Consider the following 26,412-nt stretch of genomic DNA (forward strand, 5'->3'; position numbering starts at 1 on the left):
GAGTTTTCATTTGGAATTCAGTGTTGAGAGAATGGGCTGTCAGAACCAATAAGTTTTCCTTCACTTGGGATATGGGCATGTGGAAGTAATTAGCAATGTAAGGTCTTTAGTTGAGCAACCAAGCATAGATTCTGGCAGCAAACATAATGAGAAACTACAGTTGTTCTATTTCTAATGTCAAAAAGTTTCCAGATAAAATTAAAAGTGTCTACAAAATGAAAGCAGCTAAACTTTGTTGAAAGATGTTGTTCAGACTCTTAAAATAGCATGTGTGTTTGATTTTCTCTTTGAGAAATAAATTATGTATGTGGGGTGTATGCGCACATACGTGCACACATACACACACATCACAAATATTGTATATATAAAATAAGGTGTCTATCCAAATTACAGTATTACATATAGTAGGAAGTTAAAAAAATGATTTACCAGTTCTTATGTCAAAAATAATATAAAATTGCATTATCCAATTTCAAGACTAAGGATATATTTTGGGAGAGTTTGCTGTAAAGTTATACGTATTGAAGTAGCTGGAACCTAGGCATATAAAGCATTCCCAATACCTTCAGTCATTCAAGAAAAAATAATAATTTTGACCTTGTTTACACAGTGACTTTTAACCAAAAAGATCCCAAAATGTTTTACAAACTATAAGACTCATTTTGCTTGTTACAGAAACACAATGCTTGGGGTGAGATGCACAGATAGCTTGGGAATAGAAAGAGCTTTATGTTGCAAAATGTCCTGTGAGTTTTCTTTAGTTACATCAAATGTGTAGGACCTCAGCTTTGCAACCTGTTCCAATAATGAGACCTCTAAGAGTACAGTCAATAGAACACCATGCAAGAGAATTTGTTCAATACTGACTTTGAGCAAAGTGTCGTTTACTGATAACCAACACTATTTATTTAGTATTTCATATGTCACAAAAAAGCACACTGAGGTTTCCCATATAAATACTGACCTTGTTCAAATGTTGCTTACCTCATGATATCTGATACAGTTACAACCCACTGTACTATGGCTGCAGCACACAAATGATTTAAAAAAAATCCTCAGTCCATAATTATCTTTGCGTTTACAATTCTTCTCTTTGGAGAATGAGAGCCATGTTTAATAACTGGAATGAAATGACCATAGATCCTTTAATGAGCATGCTGTAATCTGCATATTGTAAGAAAGGGACAATTTAAGTTTAAAATAAAAAAAACAAAGTTAATTCAGGGGGACAATCATAAAGGGAAACATATCTACTTTTCTAATGTTACTAATGGGAGTAATGATAAAAATATTATTATTCACTATACTTTCTACTTTCAATGTGAGTATATAAGGAACCTGTTTGTTCTGTCCCATAAGCTAAAGCAACTGCCTATCCTCCCTCCTTTCCATTAATTTCTAGTGACCAGATTTTGTATGCTAAACTGTTCTGCCCTTTTTTGCAAATATTTTTTTAAAAGACCATTTAAGGTGGATAGATGCAAAGTACTATATATGACATTGCCTGTGGCATTCCCATTGATGTCTGTGGGAGTTTGGTTCTCATATTGAGAACTTTGGTTCTAATTTCTCTATTGCACCATCAGTCTGTAAAGTAAAGAATGGTCTAGTAGTTAGCAATCTGAATGCCTTAGTCCTGTTTTTGGTTCTGCCAGATTCCTTATTTGACTTTGGGTAATAACGTAATTTCTCTGTGACTCAGCTGACTTATTATTATAATTAATAGACTAATACCTACCCCAGAGGGATGTTGTGAGGATTAATTGATTCATGTTTATGCTTTCTGCAGATGAAAGGTGCTATCTAAGTGTGAAGCAGAGAGAAGTTTAAAGTCAGAGTTAAATATTATAGTCTGCTATGTGCAGTATTATATATGGTTTATTTCACTATAGACAAAGCAAGTACTGTACAAGAGCTGTGTTTTATGTATTCAAGCAATTTCATAGGTGGATTTCTAAATATAAAGTATATTTAGCAGACAATGTGGTATTGTACTGCTGAATAATATATATTGTTACAAATGGCAATGGTAACATATGATCCATTATAATATCTGGACATCAGGCACCTAGTGATATATTGCATGCTACAAAGGATGAGGGTGTGGAAGTAATTGTTAACTAAATTAGTAGCATGCTAGGATCATGAAGAACAGGCATAGTAGTTTGCAGTGATTAATACTGGACAAAAACAGATGGAGGGGGGAAAGTTAGATATAACATGAAGTGAGGAGGGAGAAAAAGCTGTGTGATCTGGGAAGTGCAATATAATAGAGGAACTGTAGATCAGGGAACAAAATAGGAAAGATTATAAACTCAAGAAAGCAGGCAGTCATTTTTTACCATGGGTATCACCAGTTACCAGATGATAATCTATATCTTGAATATTGTGATGTCATTATTTCCCCTTGGTGATTGCACTCTGAGGAGTTCTGAGATTACCAACCAGTCCCTATACCCTATATATAGTCCTTCTCATTTTAAAACTTTCAGCTCAGCAGAAACTACAAGGGGCTTCTTTTGGAGCCTGTCAGCAAGCACTCCTGGATTAGCCTGCAGGGGACATTTTAGAGCACAGTACAGCTGACCATATATGGATGAACAGGACACCACCAAGTCCAATGTCTGCAGGCTGATAGGGAAACAGACGAGAGACTCTAGATCAGTGGCTCTCAACCTTTCCAGATTACTGTACCCCTTTCAGGAGTCCAATTTGCCTTGCGTACCCCAAGTTTCACCTCACTTAAAAACTACTAGCTTACAAAATCAGACATAAAAATACAAAAGTGTCACAGCACACTAGTACTGAAAAATTGCTTACTTTCACATTTTTACCATATAATTATAAAATCAATTGGACTATAAATATTGTACTTACATTTCAGTGTATAGTATATAGAGCAGTATAAACAAGTCGTTGTATGAAATTTTAGTTTGTACTGACATCATTAATGCTTTTTATGTAGCCTGTTGTAAAACGAGGCAAATATGTAGATGAGTTGATGTAACCTCTATGTATCCCCAGGAGTATGCATCCCCCTGGTTGAGAACCACTGCTCTAGAGTGCAGCCACTAGACTTCTAAGTCAGTCCATTTGTGCCAACCTCTGAAAGGTTGGGAGAGTCTCTTTGACAACTTAGTGTTTGGATGCTCTTCTGAACTTCTCCAACCAACTTTTTTACTATGAAATTCGGGCTGGTGTTCTCATGAGATCAGTTTTTCTCATTAGATTTTCAGAGATTCTTGGTTTTGTCTACACAAAATTCTGCAAATGTATTCTTCCTTGTGGTATTTTGGAACTTAAATTTCTAGTCCTAGCCAAAGTACAAATTATAGAGACATCTGAAGAAAAGAAAAAAAAAAAAGCCCAAAAGCCAAATTAATGTTTCTGAAATTGTTGGTGCCAAGTTCTGTTTGAGTTTTGAATGAAGCTCGAAATCAGTTCTTCATTGATCTGAACTGATTTGCTCCTTCCTAAATTAACATGTTATTTTACATTTATGATGTCCTCATTAATCTTGGAATCAGAATGGCCCTTATTTATTTGTTTTCTGTATGTATGTACATGCTTTGTAGCTCACATGATCAGAATTGATTCAAACACTGAAGAATAGTCTCCCAAAAGAAATTAGTGGGCCATTTAAAATGGGACTGGACAAAATACTAGAAAAAATACTGTAAGGAATAATCCTGCAGTGGAGAGGGATAGATCTTCTTTTCATCTCTGATTTCTATTTTATTATTAGTCTATAGTTCTTAGGGCCAAATCCTGCTTGCCTTACTCATACTAACTGCTATGGTTGTTTATGAAAAAAGTGAGCTAAATGTGACTCTGTATAAATACATATTATACATAAATCCCTTGATAGTAAAGATTAATGCAAGTTACTATTTTAAATTTTCAAATCAGAAACATTTTAATCATCCTGAGATATTGTTCTAGTTAAGACATGTGCTTAAGACTTTTATTTTAATCAAACCGCAGTGCTGTGTAAGCTATTAAAATCTCTTGTTTCTCCTCTCTCATGATCTGCTCTGCTTCTCAGAGATTTCTTACATTTATAAGCTATATATTAACAAATCATCAACATATCATCAGGAAGGATCATCTGTTAGAGATTCCTTCCAGAAGGAAACGTGGGACTCAATAACTGAACTTCACAGAGATAAAAAAAGAACTGTGGACAGACAGATACAGTAAACAGACAGACAAACAGATAATTTAAGTTGACAGGCCATCTTGGACTCATTAGACATATTGGTTTGATTAGGAATTAGAATGACTTTTTTTTTTAACTTAGCTGAATACCTTGGCAAACATACCCTTGATTTTTTTTAGCTTCAATAATAAGTGGCATAGCTCCAGAGAAAGTGACATTAGATTATTATATTAAATAATTTGATACATGTACGATTATTTTCCACTAGGATGTAAATGGTAATAAGAGAATGTGACATGGGTTGTTCTATGGACCTGGGGTGTGTATCATTTTCTGCTAAGCATTCTTCTAAGCCCCCAATTTCAAATGAAGACCCACTTAGAATTACAGAAAATGTGATGTGTGAAATAGTTCTTGTTGTGTCCTCATACTGCTTCCTGCCACATCCATTGACATGTGATTGCCCAATCGTTGTACTCTGCTAGGCCACTGGAAGAGCATTCCCAGTCAAGCAGCTGGTATGGAAAGAGATGTTTCATATTTTGAGGCTCTCTGCTGAGTTACAGTTATTGGGGCCAGTGATGTAACCCCACTTGTTAAATAGATTAACAGATAGACTCTGTCCTATTTGTTCTTTCTTCAACTTTTCTTCTGTCTCCATTTTTTTCTGCATGCTTATTTAAAATCTATTAGTTGTTACGAAATCAAAAATGGAAATGTAGGCAGAGATATGTAACAATGTTTATGAGCCTCCTTAAAATCTTGTAGTCTGGGTCTCATAACTCATGCCCACTTCTTAGCCACAGTAAATTTACATTTTTAGGTTCAAATCTAAAAATGCCGTCTTTTCCCGTCCCATCCCTATTTTTTTTAAAGTCTTTACTGTTTTGTTTTAGCACAAGAGTGGCAGCTGTTACTGTCCAAATTCTTGCCTAAGAAAATGAGTCTGGTCAATGAGGTATTCAAATTGCAGTGATTTCCCATGTTCCACAGAATATACAGGCTGTGATTTACTAAGCAAACATTCCACATGGAGCAACATGAGATGGCAGAAGTGCTGAAGAAAATCAGTGAGCTTTGGTAAATTATGACCTTTTATTTCCACACAAGCTCTATTGTGGAAAATTAGTCATGAAATTTTGGGGGTGATTTTACTTGTGAGAAATGCATTGTTTTCAATCATACATAAAATGCTTGAAGTCTTAAAGCTTTTGATAACTTAATGCCATGCAAACTGCACAAAAGTTGTCTTTTGACAGATGGAGCATTTTTTAAAAAAGTTTAAAACAATTCAGTGAAAGAGCACCTTAAATGGTGGAAGTGGGCTGGGAGCCTTTTATGTTCCTTACTGAACAATATACATACTGAATATACAAGAACAAATAATTTCAGTTGATTGCAAAAGTAATAGTGGGGTATCTTCTGCACAGTAGCTCAAAAAATATTGAGATTTGGAAGGATTAGAGCAGTAGACGGAAGTATGGTTGATTCTGAAGTGCTGATGCTAGAGTTGTGGTTTACTCGTTTGTTGTCCTGTAAACCTTCTAGCATGCTCTCCTTTTGCATGTCACAGCACTCAACAGTTTTTACTAGTTTTGCTAAGCCTTGAATTTCTTTGTTATTATTATGCACGTGTGTTGTGTGTTTCAGTATATGATGTGAAAGCAAGAATATTCTAGTTGTAGACCATATTAGTGTGGTATCTAAGTAAGAAAGCAAGTATTCATCCCCTGCTTTGAGTTTAGGTAGAATCTGCTTAACTAACTCAGACCCTGGTGGAAACAGAAGTATGTCAATTATACACATTTTTCATTATCAGAGTCTCAGAGGTATACATCATGCTGGGGGATATTAATTTGCTTCATGGCTTGTTTTAAATATAAGCCATGTACAAATCCTCAAGTCATTAAAAAAAGGTAAAATTAACTCATGGGAGCCAAAATTGTGCAAGGAAGCTGTCTAAAGTGAATAGGAGGACTCACAGTGGATCGTTCATGCTAGCATACTGTTGTGAGTAGGCTTGCAAACAGCATCAGATATGCTATTTAAACAGACTAACTGTGCCATTTATCCAAGGTTAAAGTCACTGAAATGTATTCCTCTGCATCTGTTCCCTGGCAGTAATCCCAGTTAGGTGGGCATAATAACAGCAATTTCTCCTGCATTATAGAAGTGTTCCAGGTGGTTTTAGAGTGCATTGTCACATTTATAGAAAGTTCTCTGAGGTGGAAAAAAACATGTCCCACTTCTGCCAATCTTTATTCAAAGTACTCTGGGGAAGAAAGAGGATTTCCTGTTTACACATAGGACATGTTTGATGTATTCCAGTAAAATCCCTCAAGCAGATAGCTCACTGTACTTCTGGTAGGTTACAGCTGATCCAGTGTACATGGACTCTCACAGCTAGAAATTAAGCCTAGGTAAACTCCTATACTGATTATTCACCATATACTATCTAGTAAACCAAATCTGAGATACCTTTTAAAAGAGCTAGAAGCAGCTGGCTAGAAGTCAGGAGATCTAGGTTCTATTCCCAGCTGTGCTGCTGACTGTCTCAGGCCTGGTCTATACTTAAAAATGAGATTGACCTAACAACGTCATCCAGGGTTGTAAAAAATCTTACACCCTGAGTACCAAAGGTAGGTTAACCTAACCCCCAGTGTAGATGCAGCTAGACTGATGGAAGAATTCTTCCACTTATCTACCTACTGCCTCTTGGAGGTGTGGATTAACTACATTGAAAGAACAACCCCTACTGTTGATGTAGAATGCATCTGCACTCTGGTGCAATAGCAGCACAGCTGCAACGGCTATAGTATAAACATACCCACAGTGTAACTGGAGGCTGGTGAAGTCTTTCTGTACCTGTTTAAAATGGGGATAATATAGTCGCTTTTGTAAAACGTTTTGAGATCTAGAGATGAAAAGGGCAATATGTAATACCATGTCTACACTTGGAGGGTTTTGCTAGTATAGCAATACCAGCAAAACCTCTAGTATGAACGCAGTTATAGCAACATAAAAGTGCTTATATCAGTGAAGATGCACTTATACTATATCTTTTACTAGCACAGTTATGTGTCAGGGCTGGGTTGTGAGCAGCCCGTGGGCATAAAGTGAGCTGCTCAGTACTGGGGCCAAAGGTCAGAGATCAGTCCAGTGCCAGGCTAGGTCAAAACTGCAAAGTCAAAGTCCATTACCAAATAGAGAGCATGAGGCAAGAATCAGGGTTGGGTTAGGCCAGGGTCTTTCATTGGGGTCAGCAGTGGTTTTAAGCCAAAGACAGTCCAAGCCTAGATTGAGAGCCAGAACTCTAGAATCAAGGCAAGTTGCAGCGAGGAGTGGTGAGAGCAGGTCTAAGGCAGAAGCACACTGGAGGACTGTGTTGCTCAGACAACACCATAAATGGCTTTCTGGTTTATACAGAGAGTGCCAGAGAATCAGGAAACCTCAGAGCTGTTGCAAGGCAGGACTTCCTGCAGAGCTTAGCTTCTCAGTACCTAATGGTGGCAGCTTTGCGGGCCCCTGGTGGCAACAAAGAAGCAGCACCTGCCTCGAACCCTACAGACCCCACTGCTAGGCCTGTGGTTCTTACACTGTCAGTAAAAAACAATCATACCACTAACCAATATTATTATTAGACATCCATGCCTAGTAGGCTGGTTGGACCTTAAAATGACAGTGAAGAACAATTAGGGCCAGCACATTTTAACAAGTCTTTAAAGCATATTTATGAGAAATAAGTATATAAAATTAATCCCTGATGAATGTCAATATTTCTGTCTGGGATGTGTGGTATGATGTAGCTGAACATACTCCTGGTAAGGGCAACGGGAGATGAAATAATCAGTACTGTCCAGGAGGTGCTGAGCTCCTAGCAAGATTGGTCCCTTACAACCTGATCCTGCTGTCACTAAAAATCAGTGACAAAACATGTTGACTTCAATGTGAGCAGGATTGAGGCCTTGATAGGTACATTAATATGCTATAATGGTCTAGCTCAGGAGATATTCACAACTCTCAAGTAGCATATCAAGTATCATATATTTCTCTTATGCGTCAACATTTTGCAGTTCACTTTTCAAATATATTTTTATGCCAGAAGAATAAAGGAAGGCCTACATATTGGCAGGGCCGGTGCAAGGAAGTTTCACGCCCTAGGCGAAACTTCCACCTTGCGCCTCCCTCCCCCCCCCCCCCCCCCCACCCCCCCCCCCTGGCAGCTCCCCCCCCCCCCGGGGAGCCGTGTGGCAGCTCCCCACCCCAGCTCACCTCTGCTCCACCTCCTCCCCGAGCATGCCGCCCCCGCTCTAATTCTCCTCCCCTCCCAGGCTTGTGGCACCAAACAGCTGATTGGCGCCACAAGCCTGGGAGGCGGGAGAAGTGGAGCGGCCACTGCGCTGGGAGAGGGAGTCTGAGCCGTACGTGTCAGCGCGACACCGGCAGCCCAGCCCAGGAACGCTGTAAAAAAAAAAAATTGGGGGCACCGCTTTTTGGTGCCCTAGGCAACCGCCTAGTTTGCCTTAATGGTAGCACCGGCCCTGCATATTGGCGGAATAGATATCAGTGGAAGTTCCCAGTTTCTAAATGTATTCAGGAGTGGAAAATGGCAAATGCACAGAAATAATGCATAAAATAATGCTTATCACAGTCTAAAAAGAATGGAAGTCCTCCATTTCTGAATAGATAGTATAGCAATATGGACTAAGAAAACCCACCTGTCTATTGAAGTCCTGTTTTTTATAATGGAAAAAAGGAAGAGTTTGAGATTGTTCTTTCTTGGTTCTTAATTCTGCATTGATTTATTGGCCACAAAAATAAGTAAAATTCTGTATCAGAGGTAATATTTAATGTTGTTTAAATATTTAAGATCTTGTTTTTTTTTTTATTTTATTTCCAGCGCATGATCCATTGCTCGGTAATAATACACTGAATGTACTGTCTTATAGCACTTTTCACTTTCAGAGTGCTTCACAAATATTAATTAATTCCTAAATCACCCCAGTTGCTTTGGTAAGAACAAGAGATGATCTTAAAAATCTGTACCAGTTTGAAAGATTATACAGTTTTAGTAGAATTCATGATTACAGAGACAGAAAACAGCACTGGAAACAGGAAAAACTTCCAAGATGTTAAAAGTTTGCCCACATATAATTAGTATATATGTATGACTGATGGAAGAACTCTGACTCCAAAAGTTAAGATCAACATTTCCAAAACTAGACTCTTCATTTAGGCACCTAAGTAAAAGTGGGCAGATGTTCAAAGATGCTGTTCACTTGCAGCTCCCAGTGATTTCAGTGGAGTCTAAAGGTGCTTAGCACCTCTGAAAATCAGGTCACTTATATTTAGGTGCCTAAATATTAATTTAGGACCTGAACTTTAAGCACCAGAGTTCAAAAAATTTTGCCCAAGTAACTAGTCCAGGCCAAATGGTGAGTTATTGAAAATCCCACTAAATACCTCTCAGCATCTTTAGGTGCCTAAATACCTTTAAAAATGTAACTGTGAGTCACTTTTGAAAATGGGCTCCTAAGAAACTTAGCTTTTGAAAATTTTACTCTTTATTCATTAGAGCATGTTGTCTTTCTATGCACAGTGTTAGTGAAAAAGTTAGAGGGGCTCTGATGATGTTTACAAGTGTATGAATCAAGTCGTGTAAATTCATGTTTTGAATTGGAGCATTATACATAGTACAACTTTCCTGGAGTTAGTAGTTTCAGAAACATTGAATTTCCTCATTTTTCTACCCAATTAATTAGGGCCTTTAAAAAAAATTGCTTTTACTGGAAAAATTTCAATAGCTCAATTCCTAAATACTCCATAGATACACTGCACACATGCCTCCCCTCCTCCCCCATTACCTCAATGAGAAAAGAAGGGAGGAAATCAGTAGCCTCACATCCATGTTGAACAGACAAAGTGGCAGAATATCACACTGTCAAAACTCACTTGAAAGCCTTTGTGGCACATGAGCAATTGCCCAATAGTACAATCTGGAATATCTCTGACAAAATGATTCCCTCAAACACAGTTCCACATATCCCTTCCAGTTTCTTGTGGAGACATCAACTTGTGCACAGGAACATCAACACCATCTCATTGCCAATGGTATTAAATACTGTTGACTGACATAAAAGAATCAGTGTGAACACCTGCCCTTTGTGAAACCACAGGTGGAAATTAATGACTGTCTTATTCTCCAAGCCATAACCAGATTTGAAACAAGACCAAACAACGTAGGTGTGCTTCCAGTGGGGTTCCGCAGAGATCGGTTCTTGGCCTCACAGTATTTAACACTTTTTTTAATGACCTGGAATAAAATATAAAATCATCACTGATAAAGTTTACAGATGATAGAAATTCAGGGAGTGCTAAATAATGAAGACGACAGGTCAATGATAAAGAACTATCTCTGTTGCTTGATAAACTGGGAGTAAGCAAACAATATGTGTTGTTATATGGCTAACTGTATACCTTCAGTAACAAAGAATACAGGCCACAATGGGAGACTCTTTCCTGGAAAGCAGTGACTCTGAAAAAGATTTAGGGGTCGTGGTGGAGAATCAGCTGAACATGATCTCCCAGTGCAATGCTGTGGCCAACTGGTCTAACATTCTAGCATGATGGACCTCAATCTATTTAGTTTAACAAAGAGAATGTGAAGGGGTGACTTGATGACAATTTATAATTATCTCTATGGGGAACAAGTATTTAATAATGGGCTCTTCAGTCTAGCAGAGAAAGGTATAACACAATCCAATGGCTGGAAATTGAAGCTAGACAAATTTTTAACAAGTGAGAGTAATTAATCATTGGAAAAACTTAGCAAGCATCATGGTAGATTCTCTGTCACTGACTATTTTAAATCAAGATTGGATGTTTTTCTAAAAGATCTGCTCTAGGAATTATTTTGGGGAAGTTTTATGGCCTGTGTTGTACAGGAGGTCAGACTACATGATCATAATGGCCCCTTCCGGCCTTGGAATCTGTGAATCGTGAAGGGGTTCAGAAAAATCTAAGAACCCCAGATGATGCCACAGCAGCCCCAATACAACCTTCTCAACAGCTGTTCCTAAATGGAAGATTAGCGGGTGATGAGACTGTTAGCGTCATTTGACTGCTAACTGGGCACAGGCCTATAAATTACTCATTTGAGGAAAGCTGATATATTGCCTTCCTGAAAGGAAACATTGGACAGTCTCTCCAATAAAGGACCCAATATCTCTTTGTTACAATGACTGTTGTTGTAAGTCACAATCTGAAGCTTACAGTCTAGAACCACAGAGAGCAGATGATGTTACCTTAGTACCTCTCCCACCAAATAAATATCTGCTGCCAAGGATATAGCCAATCCAGTCAGCATCCAATCAATTTTGTGTACTAAGTAGACTGAAGACTACTCTTAGTGGGAAAGACTACTCACCTCTGCTTCCAAGTAAAGACAGCCCAAGTTCACCAAACTCTCTACCATTTAAAAAAAAAAAAAAAAGTCAGGGTGGCTAGATTTTATTATGATACACTGTTTACTATTGCATAAGATTTTATGACTGATCTGGCATTAAATGCTGTGGATTCTGTTAGTGATCAAGCATAGGGGAGATGTGATGCTAGTACTTCAATGCTTGTACAGAGGGAACATTCCTGCTGAAGGAATGACACTTGCAGAGTTCTTCAGGTTAAGCATGTATAGCCTACTATTATGTGGTAGGCTGTAGGCATCCAAGTGACTATATCTGAAGCTTAGGTGATAAAAGCTAAGCACACATGAAAAGGCTGCCCCCCTTGATCCTCTGTACATTTATAGTAAAACTTTAGATTTAGGCAGATATACATAGTGGGCATTCTTCAGTCTCGAGAGATATACACCATTACTAAAGACCATCTGAACAGGATTAATTTTAAAATGAGGTGCACTTTCCATAACCACATGAATAGAGATATTTCAACCTGCCTAATAAGAGTATACTTACAGGTCAGGGGACTGGGCAGTGCTATAGAAAGGTTTTATAATGAAAATCTATTTCATAACAAATAGCTGAAGGAGAACAGAGGCAGGTAAAAATAGTAGCTGTAATTCCACATGCTTGCAATAAAAATCAGTTAAGCAGGAACTTAAAAGCATCAGTGCATAATATTTTTAAGAAATACAACTCAAGCTTTGACTGTCAGAAGATATGGTACAGTATACCAGCAGCATCTCTGCCAAAAATGAATTAGTGATTGGTTCAGCAATAGCTAAGTTGTTTATAATGTCTGATAAAGATATATTTCCTGGTTAGCTCTGATTGCTTTGCCATGAAATGTAGAACCCTTATCTGAAAGTCCTGAGGCAGACAAAAATAGGGATTTTTGCCTGTGTCAGGACTATAGTTTTAGGTTCAAAATATTGTCATGCAAACTGCATTCTGTGGTATATTCTTGTGTTTTTCCATTATCCTTTTCTGCTAGAGGAGATCTTGGGCCTGATCTCGGCATCAGACCTTTAGCAGCATATTACATGTTACAAAGGTTTAGGAAATGCAAGTACTTTTTGAAGTTAAAATGCCATGCTCTGATTTGGTAGTATTTTACATCCTCATTTCACAGGGTTAATGGCTACATCAGATGCAAGACAGTGGAGAGTCAGGTCATTCGTTTCTTGTATCCTCTGCAGTATTAAAAATAAATAAAAGGCCAAACTCTGCTCTCTTAATATATGTAAGTGGGTCTTCTTTGTCCAATAATAATCGAAATTATCAGGTTCAGCTGAGCTCTGCTCAGTTCAGGAGCCCAAGAGAAAGAATGCAAAGGTGGCTTTTCACAACCTATTGCCCTTCTATACTACCTCGGAGAGGGGAGTATAATAAAATTAAGGACATGCTTAAGTGAATAGGGATGGACTTAAGTACATGCATAAAGGCTTTGCTGAATCAGAACCTGATTGAGTAAAGTCTTGAGGGATATTATGTAAGTCATAAAAAGCTAAAGCACATCACAATGTAGTTTAATTTAGTTTATTTAGGGAGCATGTTCAGCTAACCTAGTATATAAAAAAAAGAATAGTATATCCAGTCTCTGATGAGAATCACAGATAGTTTTTACTGGAACAGAGTGATCCTGATATGTTTGAATAGGGAAAGTATAAACATTTGGTACTACCAAACTCCCCTCACCTTACAATGATAGAATACAGGTAGGCTCATCAAGCACCCCACTGTGTTTCCTTTCCAACTATATCGTCCTGCTACTATTGTGCAGAGAGAGGATGGTCAGTAGACAAAGGCATGACTAGAAGACTAAGCAGGAAGTTAGAAAAGAGATTAAAGCATATGCATTTGATATAAATATTATAGTTTTAAAGAGACATCTAGATCAATATCTGCCATATTTCATTAACTTACTTGACAAAGTGAACACAATATATTCAGAGAATGCTGAATGGAATTTTCACTTCATTCTCTCTGATTTATTATGACAGAATAGGTAGGGTGATTTTCTCCCCCTCCAAGTTCTTTATATTTCTTCCAATAAAAATGGATATAACTTCTCCAACAATAAACAGCCAAGACATTTGCATTTCATATTGGCTTCTCCGGAGGAGGCACAAGTAAAGAGAAAGGAGATGTGTTTTGCAGAATCTTGTTCGGGATGGAGCTGTTTTCATTTACAGTGCAGTTTACATGGATTAAGTGTGTGTTCTTAATTATCTCACTTCAGGAATCTGGATGTTTTAGTTATCCTTTTTCTTTGCCTTAACCCACTGTACATTTGGTGATAATGGTACTGGTTTAAGGACCTTTTATCAGAATTTTAACTTATTTTGTAAGGAACCAGTGCCTCTCTAAAAGATAATATAACCAAGTGAACAAATATACATAAGTGAACAAATATACACAAGTGAACAAATTCCATCCCTGATCATGCAAAGGGATTCACCCATGCAGAGCCCTATCGTTCTGCAATGTACTATTTTTATAATGCTAATAATAATTTTGAGATTGGAAATTCTGAGGAAATGAGAGGTGGTGAATTAGGCTATGTCCTTGTGAAAACAATGGACTCCCAGAGGCATAGAGAATCTGTGTAAAGGGAGTCTATAGCTCTAGCTGCTTGGTTCCTTCAGCCTCCAAGTAAGCCTTTGCTCTTTCCGCTACTTCCACCCCCAGAAGACTACCAAAATTGCTTCATCCAAGTTTGAACTCCCACAGGCAGAACCTGCAAGAACTGCTCTAAAATGAGGTCCATGGCTTTCCCCAGAAAGTTTGTCTCCAGAGTCCGCCACCGATCAGCCAGGTCCTGCAACCTCTGGGCTACCACACAGGGTCATGCTCCCCATGGAAATGGCTCAATGTGGAACTTATGCCAGTATGCTTCTGGTGTCAGTTCTAATCTATCTAATGTGGCTGCTTTCAATTCAGGGTACAAATTTGACTGTGGGCCACTCAGAGCTCTATAACCAGCTTGAGCCTCCCCAATGAGAAATGGTGTTATGCCGGCTGTGCAAGTGGAATCTTCCAAGCCTGCCACACAGGCGGCCCACTCAAAGACTCAGAGAAAGACCTCAGCATTGTTCTCAGGCCCAACTTTCCCAACACCAGGACAGGCCTGCCCTGTCCTACTATTGGAAATATCTCTAGTTGCTGTAAAAACTGCTCCAGTTGTTAATGTTGAGACTCCTGATACTGCTACTGGGTGGAAAACTGTACCTCAGACTGCTTTTGTTGACTTTTCAAAAGTTGCAGGAGGAGCGTCTGAGTCTTACTGCCTTCTGCGAATAAGCGGACATTGTCCTCCTTCTCCATTGACCGTTACTCTCTCAGTTTCCATTTCCCTCCTAGGTGGGCAGAGGTCACGAATTCTGCGAAGTACACCAATTGCAGAGGAGCTGCCTCCTGCTGAGTGCCCCTTTGTGGCCAGGGGTCAGTTTGCAGGCACCCTTCCCCAGTTATCCCCCTCTTGCAGGGCCCATAAGAACTCCATGCAGTCTCTCTTGTGGCTAACAGTGCCTCCACCTGGGGCTGGTTAAACAACAGGAATGGCTCAAACAATCCTCAGAGTCCCAAAATAAAGCCCATGACCATAGCACAAACGTTCATACTTAGCCCTGGTTCTTCTGTCACACACAGACTTCTTCGGTCCCAGTCTGCTCCACCCAAAGCCACCAGTCCCAGTCCTCTGGCCCTGACTTCCTTCTCCTGTCAGTTCCACCCTGCAGCTTCCTGCTGCTCTGTATAAGGAAGCCCCTCATGCAACCCAGGGTTGGCTAGCCTCAGCCCTCCAGCCCTTATGGGGCAAGCCACCTTGTTACAGATCCTTTTGCAGGACAAGGACCTCACATGCTATGAAATTACATTGATTTATTAGAGCAGTTTCATCATTGGTCTAATTCCACTGAAGACACTGATATTATAGAAATAGGATGAATTTAATCTCCATGAACACTTAACAATAACACAGATATCTGAAATATTCAACCCACCCTTGTTTCTTTTTCAAAAATGTAAAGAATCAAAATAATTCGTTAAATTAATATTATGAGAAATGATATCAAAGCTTTAATTCAACCTTTAATTCAGGTTAAAAATCATGGCCCAAATTCTGGGATGCATCTGAGTTATCACAAGGAAAGTTGAAATCTTACTTTACTTATAAAATAATTCTTTACTTGTGTTACTAATTGTTGAAAGGAAAATAGTTTTTAAAATCAAATTTACTTTTGACCCATTTATGGTGGTGTTTTACATTTCTGTGTTACTCAAAGAAATTTTATCGCTCCATTTATATAGCCAGGTTCAGTGCCTTGTTCTAATGCACTAGCCACTGCTCTCCTTTTATAATCTGATTCACTCAGACGCACATGGTATCCCTTTCAAGATGCTGCATGAGTGCTAGCATCTACCGGTGTAGATGAAATTGCAGGATCAGGACCTATAACATAGTGCTATAGTGCTTGAGTTTTCAGCACTGCAAGGTGAATTTTTAAATTGGGAAATTTTTAAAGTGGGAAACTTTTCCACTGAAACTTGAAAGTATAATACGACAAAGTAATTTTGATTAATACCGTGTTAGATTTTGGCACTTTTTTTTAAATCAAAGCCTATATTTCAGACTAAATTTCTTGGTAATGCCTCTTAAAGCAGACTCCCATCAAAGCAAGTCTGTTAGCCCAGATTCTGAATTACTACAACGTTATTTTACTATCAATCAATTCTAACTGAATTCAAAACACTTTCAATATGTTGGCTTTTTAAAAAATTTTACTGTATGGAAAAAATGGGTGGTGTAGGGAAAGGAAATGATTATAGGCACAGAAAGGGGAAGCTGTAAATCTTCAAATCAGATATAGGACAGATTGGAACAATATGGGTTTTTCCAATGTTTCTAAGATAATGTACCTAATAACTCTCCTTGGGCAAGAAGGCAATCTGTTTTCAATCAATCTCTCTCCTAAGCAAAAATATCACTTATGTTAAAGGGAGATTTTTAGTTATTTATTTATTTATTCTGAAACCAGAAGATTCCCTATCCCAATTGCTCTGAATTGTATCTGACAACTAGTACAATATAAGAAAAAGCAAAGATGCAGGGGACAGATAATGAACTTGTGTGTGTAAGGAATAAATAGTTCCAATGCATTCTGCCACCTTTGCATGATCCCTGTCCTTGTGCTAACATACAAGAAATCTATGTTCCTGTTTCTCCACTGCCTTGAGCCTTATGTCCTACTATACACCAGGGTAAAGTGGGTGTAAAATGCTACTGAATCAGAATTTTGACACTTTATGCATGACTAAATGACCGTACGACCTGCAAAGCAATTGCGAATCTAACCTAATTCCTGAGTTTCTGCTGTAGTAGTCCACCTCCATATTGCAACCAAGTTGGCTGATGGCTTTACAGCCAGTATCTGGTCTTCAGTTTGCTCTTATAAAATGTGAAAGCTAATTAAAAACATAAAAAGTTACTGTTCTATGAATTAAAGTATGTCTTCAGTCCCACCTTTCATTCAGGAAGGAAATGTCTTTTTTGTGTGCAAGAACTCAATATTGTTCTATGGAATTGCCTTTGGAAGTCTTTGCAGAGCAAGTGGAATCTGAAGTGTTAAGGACTGTAAAAAACAATAATAAAATGCAGTTACTTAAACAAAGAAATTTTCCTGTTACCATAAATATTATACCAATTAAACAAGATAAAAAATGCAACTCCTAAATAGGTATGGGCAAATAACTCCCACTTACTGTGACTCTTAGGATCAAAATTACTTATTTTTTGCCATTACAGCTCTACCCCGATATAATGCTGTCCTCGGGAGCCAAAAAATCTTACCGCATTATAGGTGAAACCGCGTTATATCGAACTTGCTTTGATCCGCCAGAGCGCGCAGCCCCGCCCCCCTGGAGCGCTGCTTTACCGCGTTATATCCGAATTTGTGTTATATCGGGTCGCGTTCTATCGGGGTAGAGGTGTATTTTTCATTTTCTTGTGCCTTTGCAATTCCGGGTGCTTTTGGGGAATAGCTGCAGGAAGAGTGCCTGAATACCACAAGAAAAATACTTCTTCCAAAGCTGTTACTTCAATATGGCAGACTCAGGATGTTCAGAATTTACATATAATGTTCTCTTAAGCATCAAGAATGAGTGTATCCAAACACAACCTCTGAAACTTTTGAGGTTTGCTCATCACAAATTTGTAAGTTTTTTACTTATGAACTAGGTTCACCCAGATATTAAGTGGTGGAAAGTCAGACTTGAGGTGATTTGCGAGGCGTAATTCATCTGTGACTCTTGCAGAGCTAATCTATGCAGCCTCAAAAGTGGCTAGGAAAGGGGCCTGGCTAAAGCCACCATGGATTGCTATTTAAAGTTGCCCTTCACTGGCAGAACCCCCAAGGAAGAACAGCAGTACAAACACCACATGGCAAATTTTGGAACAAAACCTTTGTGACAAGCTGTTGTGGGATTTACAAAACTGAGCATAGGCAGAATGGGAGAGGTGAGTCTTCCCCATTTACAGGCAGCCAGGCTGACCACATCCCCAGCATTGCTGGCAGAACTGCCAATCGTGGGGTCTTGCAAACATAGGTGGGACCAATAAGAAAATCAAGCCCAACTATTAAGGAAGGAGAATAGAGAGAGATAAGGAGGCAGAAAGGCCTGGGAGAGGGGAGGGGCTACAGCCCCATTCCAAGCTGCCTCTAAATAATCTGACAGGGAGGCAAAGACTGCAAGCCCTGAATTTAGGGGTTTATAGACTCATTTTAGGTTAAGTTGATAGAAACCAGTTAGATAAGCTGAGAGGGAGATATGATTGTTCTTTATATATGCATTAGAGCAGCAGTTCTCAACTGGGGGTCCGTGGCCCCCTGGGGGTCCGTGAGTCCTTTCAGGGGAGCCGCGGAGCCCCATGGCTGAAACCCGGTGCCCCGAACCCCAGCACTGAAGACGGGAGCAGTGCGGGGCTGAAGCCTACCTGCCCCCCCCCCCCAAAGCCGGGAGCAGCGCCGGGCTGAAGCTGGTCAACACCCCCCTGCCACCCCCGAAGCTGGGAGTGGCAGGGAGCTGAAGCCGGCCGACCCCGTCCCGAAGCCAGGAGCAGCAGGGGGCTGAATCTGGGAGCCCCAGCACCCCCTCCCCCACCTGCACCCTGAACTACTCCCCTGCCCGTACACAGCCCCTAGCTACCCCCTCCCTGCACCCTGAGCAGTTTTCAAACTTTTTGAACTATGTCCCCCCTTTGAGTTATATTTTTGGTTGCATCCCCTCACAGTCTGGTCAGGCTGGGTGGCCTCCTGAGTGAATCGGGGTGGAGGTGGTGCTCCCTCCAGGGACCCTGCTGTGCAGAGCTGGCTCGAGCCCTGCCAGCCCTTGCCCCCCCCCCAAATAGAAGTAAAACCATGCCTATGCCCAAGGGTGTCCCCCCCCCCGGCCCAGAGCCCTGAGTTCCCCCCACCCCTGCTGGGCCCTGGCATTTTTATAGCATGTTAAGGGGGGCCTCAGCAAGAAAAAGGTTGAGAACCCCTGCATTAGAGGGATAAATAGAAGGAGGAAGAGGAGTTATTTAAGTTAAGTGGTCATGTGGACACAAGAACAAATGGATATAAACTAGACATCAACAAGTTTAGGCTTGAAATTAGACAAGGGTATCTAACCATCAGAGGAGTGAAGTTCTGGAACAGCCTCCAGAGAGGAGGAGTGGGGGCAAAAAAACCCAACTGGCTTTAAGACTGAGCTTGATAAGTTTGTGTGAAGAGACTGCCTACAATGGCATGGAGCCAGTTTGCAACTGCTAGCAGCAAATATCTCCAATGGTTGGTGAGGGATACTAGATGGGGAGATGATTTGAGGACTTCAGTGACTCAGTGAGAGGTTACGGGTCTATTACAGGAGTAGATGGGTGAAGTTCTGTGGCCTGCGAAGTTCAGGAGATCAGACTAGGTGATCATGATGATCCCTTCTGGCCTTAAAGTCTATGACTGCCCCAAAAGCAATAGACAACATGGTACCAGAAGTGGAGTTGAGTTTAACTGTCCCTGTAAAAAAGGGAAGCCCTCCCCCCAACAAACTTCACATTTTTTGTTTTTGCTGATATATATGTAAGAGAATTATGGAGGTGAATCAGCTTCTACAATGGCTGGTTGATTCAGAAGCACAGCAACAACATAGGGAGCAACAACTGTTTGAACAGATGGCATTGCACCAACAACAGTTACAGCAAATGGTGTACCTCGTGCTGGCTACTACTCCTGATGGTGTTGCTACTATAAGGAATGCATGTCCTGTTCTTCAGGGGACTGTGACATTTCCCCAGATGATGACCTGGAGTCATTCTTGGTAATTTTTAAAAGGTTTTCACAGTCTCTCATGGCCCTCAGCCCAGTGGGCAATCTGGCTTGCTCCACTCCTCATTGGGGAAGCCCAGGCAACATACTGGGGACTTGACACAGCAGCCTAGGACTATGAACAGGTGAAGGCTGCCATATTGGACTGTGAAGAAATCTACCGTCAGCAGTTCCATCATGAACAGTATCACACCCCACCTCCTCAAAAACATGGCCATGGATGATCGCCCAAAGGCTAAAGGACTTTTGCTGGTGTTCGTTAACGCCAGAGTCTCAAATGGAATCCCAGGTAGCAGAACTCATAGTTATGGAGCAGTTTGTACAGATTCCTCCACTGGCGGAGGAAGATTGGGCTTGCAGTCAGTGACCAGTAACCCTAGCAGATGCCACCCATAGGCCCTCTTGTGGAGAACTATATGGCTGCTCACACCATCCAGTGGCCCTCTGCTGCAGAAGTACCCACACCATGCACACTGAAGAAAGAAATTGAGTAACCATAGGTGGGGGTGGCCCATATTGGGTAAACCCAAGAAAATCCAAATGGCTGGCTGATTGTCGGGCAGCATAGATAACTAGCATTCCTCTTAGGGGCCATGGGTAAGTTTCCCCTGAGACAGCAGGGTCTATGACTTTAAATGCCCTGTCCAGCCCCCTGCCCCACACCAACACAGGAACAAGTGCCCAGAGAAGTTCAGAAAGAGGACAAAGTCACTAGAAAGACAAGGGAAAGACTTGATAGTTTTACTCCTATGGAGAACAGGCACATAGGTTTTGTGACTGCCTCTAGATGAAGTGTAATTTTGGGCAGGTCTGGACAGGAGAGAATAGGGCCCAGAAAAAAGCCCTATGGAAACTCACAATATCAGAGGTGAATGGCCAACAAACACTGGCCCTTGTAGACTTGGGGTGTGACCATACATTTGTATGGGAGTGGAAACTGGAACAGTAGGGAAGCTGGCAAAGGGGGAAATCCTCATTAAATGCACGCTTGGAGATATTCTTGGGTATCCCAGCATGACAGTAAAATTGACTGTTGATGGGAACAAAGGCGAAATGAAAGTATGTGTGTCTCCGGATCTCCTACCCAGTGATATTAGGCCAAGGCTGGACATATTTCCTTGAACGATTACAGAAGAAACATTAGGGGTCCTGTTCCATTTTAAGGACTCTGACCTACTTCCCTCCCAGCCTAGAAGGAAAAAGTTCTGGAGAGAGAAGTGGATTGAAAGGAAAGAGCAGAGAGAGGTGGACCCCCTCCATAGACATAATGGATACCACAGACTCTATAGTTGATCCAGGCAATTCAGAAGATTCCAAGGAAAGGCCTTCCATGGCCCAACATGAAACACCCCCTCAGCAACTGGACTCAAAGAAGCTAACAGACTTCTCAGATTTCCATGTGGAGCAAAAAAACAACAAGACTTTGAGATGGGTCTTCAAACAAGTAGCGGTGATAGACGATGAGAAGGTGGACCCCCCCGAAGGCTGAATAGTACCCTTATTTTGCCATTAAGACAGACTTGTTCTATTGCATAGACCAGGACAGGCAGACACAAGAGATACAGATGCAGTTACTAGTGCCCCAGTATATCGTTGCAAGATCCTGCATTTTGCACACCCAATCTCATGTTCAGGACACCTTGGGAAAAATAAAACCCTGTCTAGAATCCTGGCCTGATGCTTTTGGCCAGGGGTCCTTAAACAAGCCAAGAATTTCTGTGCACCCTGTCCCGAATGCCAATTAATGGCCCCCCAAGAGTGTTCCATTGGTTTCATTAATATCCTTTCTCTGGGTGGAGACCCACGTTGAATGAATAGGAATCAACTTTATAGGCCCCCTAGAGAAGAGTGCCTCCGGAAACAACATGATAACAAGTACATTCTGTACATGACCTGATACCCAAAAGCTATATGACTCAGGTCAGGGAATGCCAAGACGGTCACTAATGAGCTACTGAAGGTCTTTGTGTGGGTAGGGATTCCCAAAGAGATCCTGACAGACCAGGGAACAAATTCCATGATGAGATCGGTCTGTGGCCTGCTGAAAATCAAAGCATTATGCACATCACTGTACCATCCACAGACGGATGGTCTAGTGGAAAGATTTAATGAGATGCTAAAGAGAATGCTCAAGAAATTCATTACCTAGGACCCTCAACATTGAAACCAAGTACTTCCAGCCCTATTCTTCACCAAAATATGTTTGGGAAGAATCAACATGACTTTTGTAAAGGGAAATCACACCTCACCAATCTATTAGAATTCTTTGAGGGTGTCAACAAATGTGAGGACAAAGGTGATCTAATGGATTTAGTGTAGTTCCATTTTCAGAAAACCTTGGCAAGGTCTGTCACCAAAGGCTATTAAGCAAAGTAAGGAATAAGGGTAAGAGGGAAGGTCCTCTCATGGATCAGTAATGGGTTAAAAGCTAGGAAACAAAGGGTATGAATAAATAGTCAGTTTTCACAGTGGAGAGAGGTAAATAATGAGATTCCTCCAAGGTTCTGTGCTGGAGCCAATGCTGTTCAATATATTCATAAATGATCTGAAAAAAGGGGTAAACAATGAAGAGACTGGGCAGCAAAATGACAGATGAAATTCAGTGTTGATAAGGGCAAAGTAATGTACATTGGAAAACATAATCCCAAATATACATACAAAATGATGGGCTCTAAATTAAGCTGTTACCACTCAATAAAGAGATCTTGGTGTCACCATGGATAGTTCTCTGAAAACATCTGCTCAATGTGCAGTGGCAGTCAAAAAAACTAACAAAATGTTAGGAAACATTAGGAAAGGCATAGATAATATGACAGAAAATATCATAATGCCTCTATATAAATCTATGGTACACCCATGCCTTGAATACTCTGTGCAGTCTTGGTCACCCCATCTCAGAAAAGATATACTAGAATTGGGAAAAGTACAGAGAAGGGCAACAAAAATGATTAGGCATATGGAACTGCTACCATAAGAAGAGAGATTAAAAAGTCCGGGACTGTTCAGTTTACAAAAGAGATGACCAAGGGGGGATATGAGAGAGGTCTGTAAAATCATGAATGGTGTGGAAAAAGTGAATAAGGAAGTGCCTTTTACACCTTCACATAAGACATGAGCCACAGTCACCAATGAAATTAATAGTCAGCAGGTTTAAAACAACCAAAAGGAAGTACTTCTTCACAGAACACAAAGTTAACTTGTGGAACTCATTGCCAGGGGATGTTGTGAAGGTCAAAAGTATAACAGCATTCAAAAAAGAATCAGATAAGTTCATGGAGGATAAATTCATCAATGGCTATTAGCCAAAATGGTCAGGAATGCAACCCCATGCTCGGGTGTCCCTAAACCTCTGACTGCCAGAAGTTGGAGCTGGATGACATGGGGTGGATAACTCAATAATTTCCCTCTTCTGTTCATTCCCTCTGAAGCATTAGGCACCAGCCATGGTCAGAAGACAGGATACTGGGCTAGGTGGACCATTGGTCTGACCCAATATGGCTGTTCTTATTTTCTTAAGAGGCTCACAGAGAGACAAAGGAAGACTGCAAGCCTTGGAATTTAAAAGCAGGTTGACTCATTTTAGGTTAAATTGGTGGACTGGGCTAATTTGAGATGAATAGAAGGGGACCAGTTAGGAGAAAGCTGGGGTCTCTAGAGAGAACTGCTCCAAGAGCAGTTGACACAAGCCTTTCTGCTGTCAGAGCAGCCTTTTGTTGAGACCCTTCTTTGCTGCTCTTTCTGAAACCCAGAGATGGTCAGAAGAGTTAGTAAAAAGTCTGTGCAAATCTCTAAAAGTTTTGCTTACAAGTAACTTATTGACTTCATGCTACTGTGACCACGATTTGTGTCTCTCAAAGGAAATATTGACCACTGTGAATGCTAGCACTTACCTCTGTGTTCAATCATTCTTGTTTACCTCAACCAGGAGCATTGCCTGCCTAAGTCTGACTACTTCCCCAAGAAATAACATGGAGATATCTGTTCTGCTATGCTTATGTTCACAAAGAGAGAGCCTACAGGATGAATCAGCCATGGGGACCTAGCCCTTAAAATCATATTTGTACTCTCCATTCATTTACATTGAGTAATGAGTTTGCTACACTTTCTGTTCTGATGCAATATCTGATTTTAGTGTGCTGTTGCGTGCATATGAGAGAGACCGAGACTCTACTCTGCGCTGATTAGGCCTCCACTGGAGTATTGTGTCCAGTTCTGGGCGCCACATTTCAGGAAAGATGTGGAGATATTGGACAAAGTCCAGAGAAGAGCAACAAAAATGATTAAAGGTCTAGAAAACATGGCCTATGAGGGAAGATTTTAAAAAAATGGGTTTGTTTAGTCTGGAAAAGAGAAGAGTGAGAGGGGACATAACAGTTTTCAAGTACATAAAAGGTTGTTGCAAGGAGGAGGGAGAAAAATTGTTGTTCTTAAGTGCTGAGGATAAGACAAGAACCAATGGGCTTAAATTGCAGCAAGGGAGGTTTAGGTGGGACATTAGGAAAAATTTCCTAATTGTCAGGGTGGTTAAGCACTGGAATAAATTGCCTAGGGAGGTTGTGGAATCTCCACCATTGGAGATTTTTAAGAGCATATTAGACAAACACCTGTGAGGGATGGTCTAGATGATACTTAGTCCTGCCATGAGTTCAGGGGACTGGACTAGATGACCTTCCAGTCAGCTGAACCTTCATCTGCACCCGGCAAACACTGGGCAAAGCTGAAGGATGCTGCAGCCAAGAAGTAGTTTGCAGCTCCCCAACCAGTGACAATTTCTACACCAGCCCTGGCTCCAGCCCAGAGGCTGCTATAAACTGCCAGGTTGTGAAGGCCCCACAGGGCAGCTCTCAAGTCTCTTTTTGCACCAAAAATGGGTCAAATATTTGGTTTATTGTATTTGTTACTTATTGCATGCTGATACAGTGCTTGGTACCTTATGGAACAGGGGAGAAAGTTTTTGTTTCCTGCTTTGAGGAGTTCACCGTCTGAGAGTCCAGTGCTTCATCCATTTCTACCAAACATGTAGTTTATGATGTGATGAAATCCTATTGAAGCTAGAGCAGCCACTTGCGGTAGCAAGCACTGCACCTGGCAAATAAGTATTTGTAGTACCAGGTCCTAATTAGACATAGTACAGCCTAAATATAATTGTATATAAACCATTAGAAATTGAAGAAAAAAAACAGTCTGTGATTTTTGTTGTTTATTTTCTAATACTCCATTCGCTCATGACTTGGTGGGTTGTCATTGAAAGGCCAGATAAGAAGTGTTTGAGATAATTGTCTTCCTAAATTCAGATCTAAAGTCTTATGCTAATGTATTTGTAAAAACAAAGTGGTAATAGTAAAGCAGTCCCCTAGGGTGTGCTGGATTAGTATAATACTTCATTGTGCTTTGCTTTCCTAGTCACTACCTGCACCACTGCAAAAGTAGTAGTACATGATGGTGATATTATTAACTGTATCATGCATATTATTGATTTATGTTTTGTTCTGCATCATTATCCTTTCACCAATGAGTTCATTGCATTATTTTCATATACTTAGTCAAACACCAAATTATGAAGCAAGGACAGGCTCCCATAATAGTCCCTTATGGTACATTACATAAGCGATTATTGCTGCTACCTATTATTTGTTGCTTCCAGCCAATGAGGTTTCTGCATTAATGGAATGCGCACAGAACAATTATGAAATAGGTAAGACTTGGGCAGTTTAAATTTAGCCCTTGAAATTACTTTGCTTCTTTTTGGCCACCTGCTGGCAGCTCAGATGCCAGCCAACAAATAAATTGTGCCTTTGTTGCAATCCGCATATAGACTCAATCAGCTGTAATGAGGTCAGATTACCGAATGACTCTTTGCTACCTTAATAATTAAATTGAATCCACACTTCTACTGCCCTCTCTTTCCCTGACAGCTGCAAGAAATGTGGCAAGGAACAACAGTAGCAATGGAAGTACCGTAAACACCAGCACCTCCCATGTACTCATCTGACTAATGAAAGTCATGCTTTTGTCTGTGTTGTGGTAGAAACACTGAGCCACTGTAGAGCATGCTAACACAAGTACTTGGACAATACTTTATAATAAGTGGCTTAACAATCCATTAAGCAAGAAAGCAAAGAAAGGACACAACTTTAGACATTTCACTCGGCGTGTAAGAAATCAATATATAGAAGTGGACGCTGTTTCTGTGTTGCATATTTGGGTTCTTTCCTTTGACCCTGCTGGAAATTGCATGGAGCATAAGTGTGATAGCACTCTCTGTACGGACTCTGGTTCTGTGGGGGTGTTCCATTGCATTGCAGAATTTAAAAATGTCCACTTATTGTAAAAGGCTCCTGCTGTAGGACTTATGGTAGAAAATGCAAGATTTCTCTTTTTATTGCTTATGGCCCATAACATGTCAAGTTTCTCACTGGCTTCACTGATATAA

General features: G+C 40.4%; 1 protein-coding gene across 2 annotated transcripts in view; it reads left to right on the forward strand.

Moving 5' to 3' along the window:
- Positions 1–26,412, forward strand: part of LOC113406893 (calcium-activated potassium channel subunit alpha-1) — a 911,445-nt gene that overhangs the window by 676,790 nt on the left and 208,243 nt on the right. The window lies entirely within an intron of this gene.

Source organism: Terrapene carolina, unplaced genomic scaffold (genome assembly GCF_002925995.2).
Source record: "Terrapene carolina triunguis isolate 2854851 unplaced genomic scaffold, T_m_triunguis-2.0 Scaffold148, whole genome shotgun sequence".
Classification (NCBI taxonomy): domain Eukaryota; kingdom Metazoa; phylum Chordata; order Testudines; family Emydidae; genus Terrapene; species Terrapene triunguis.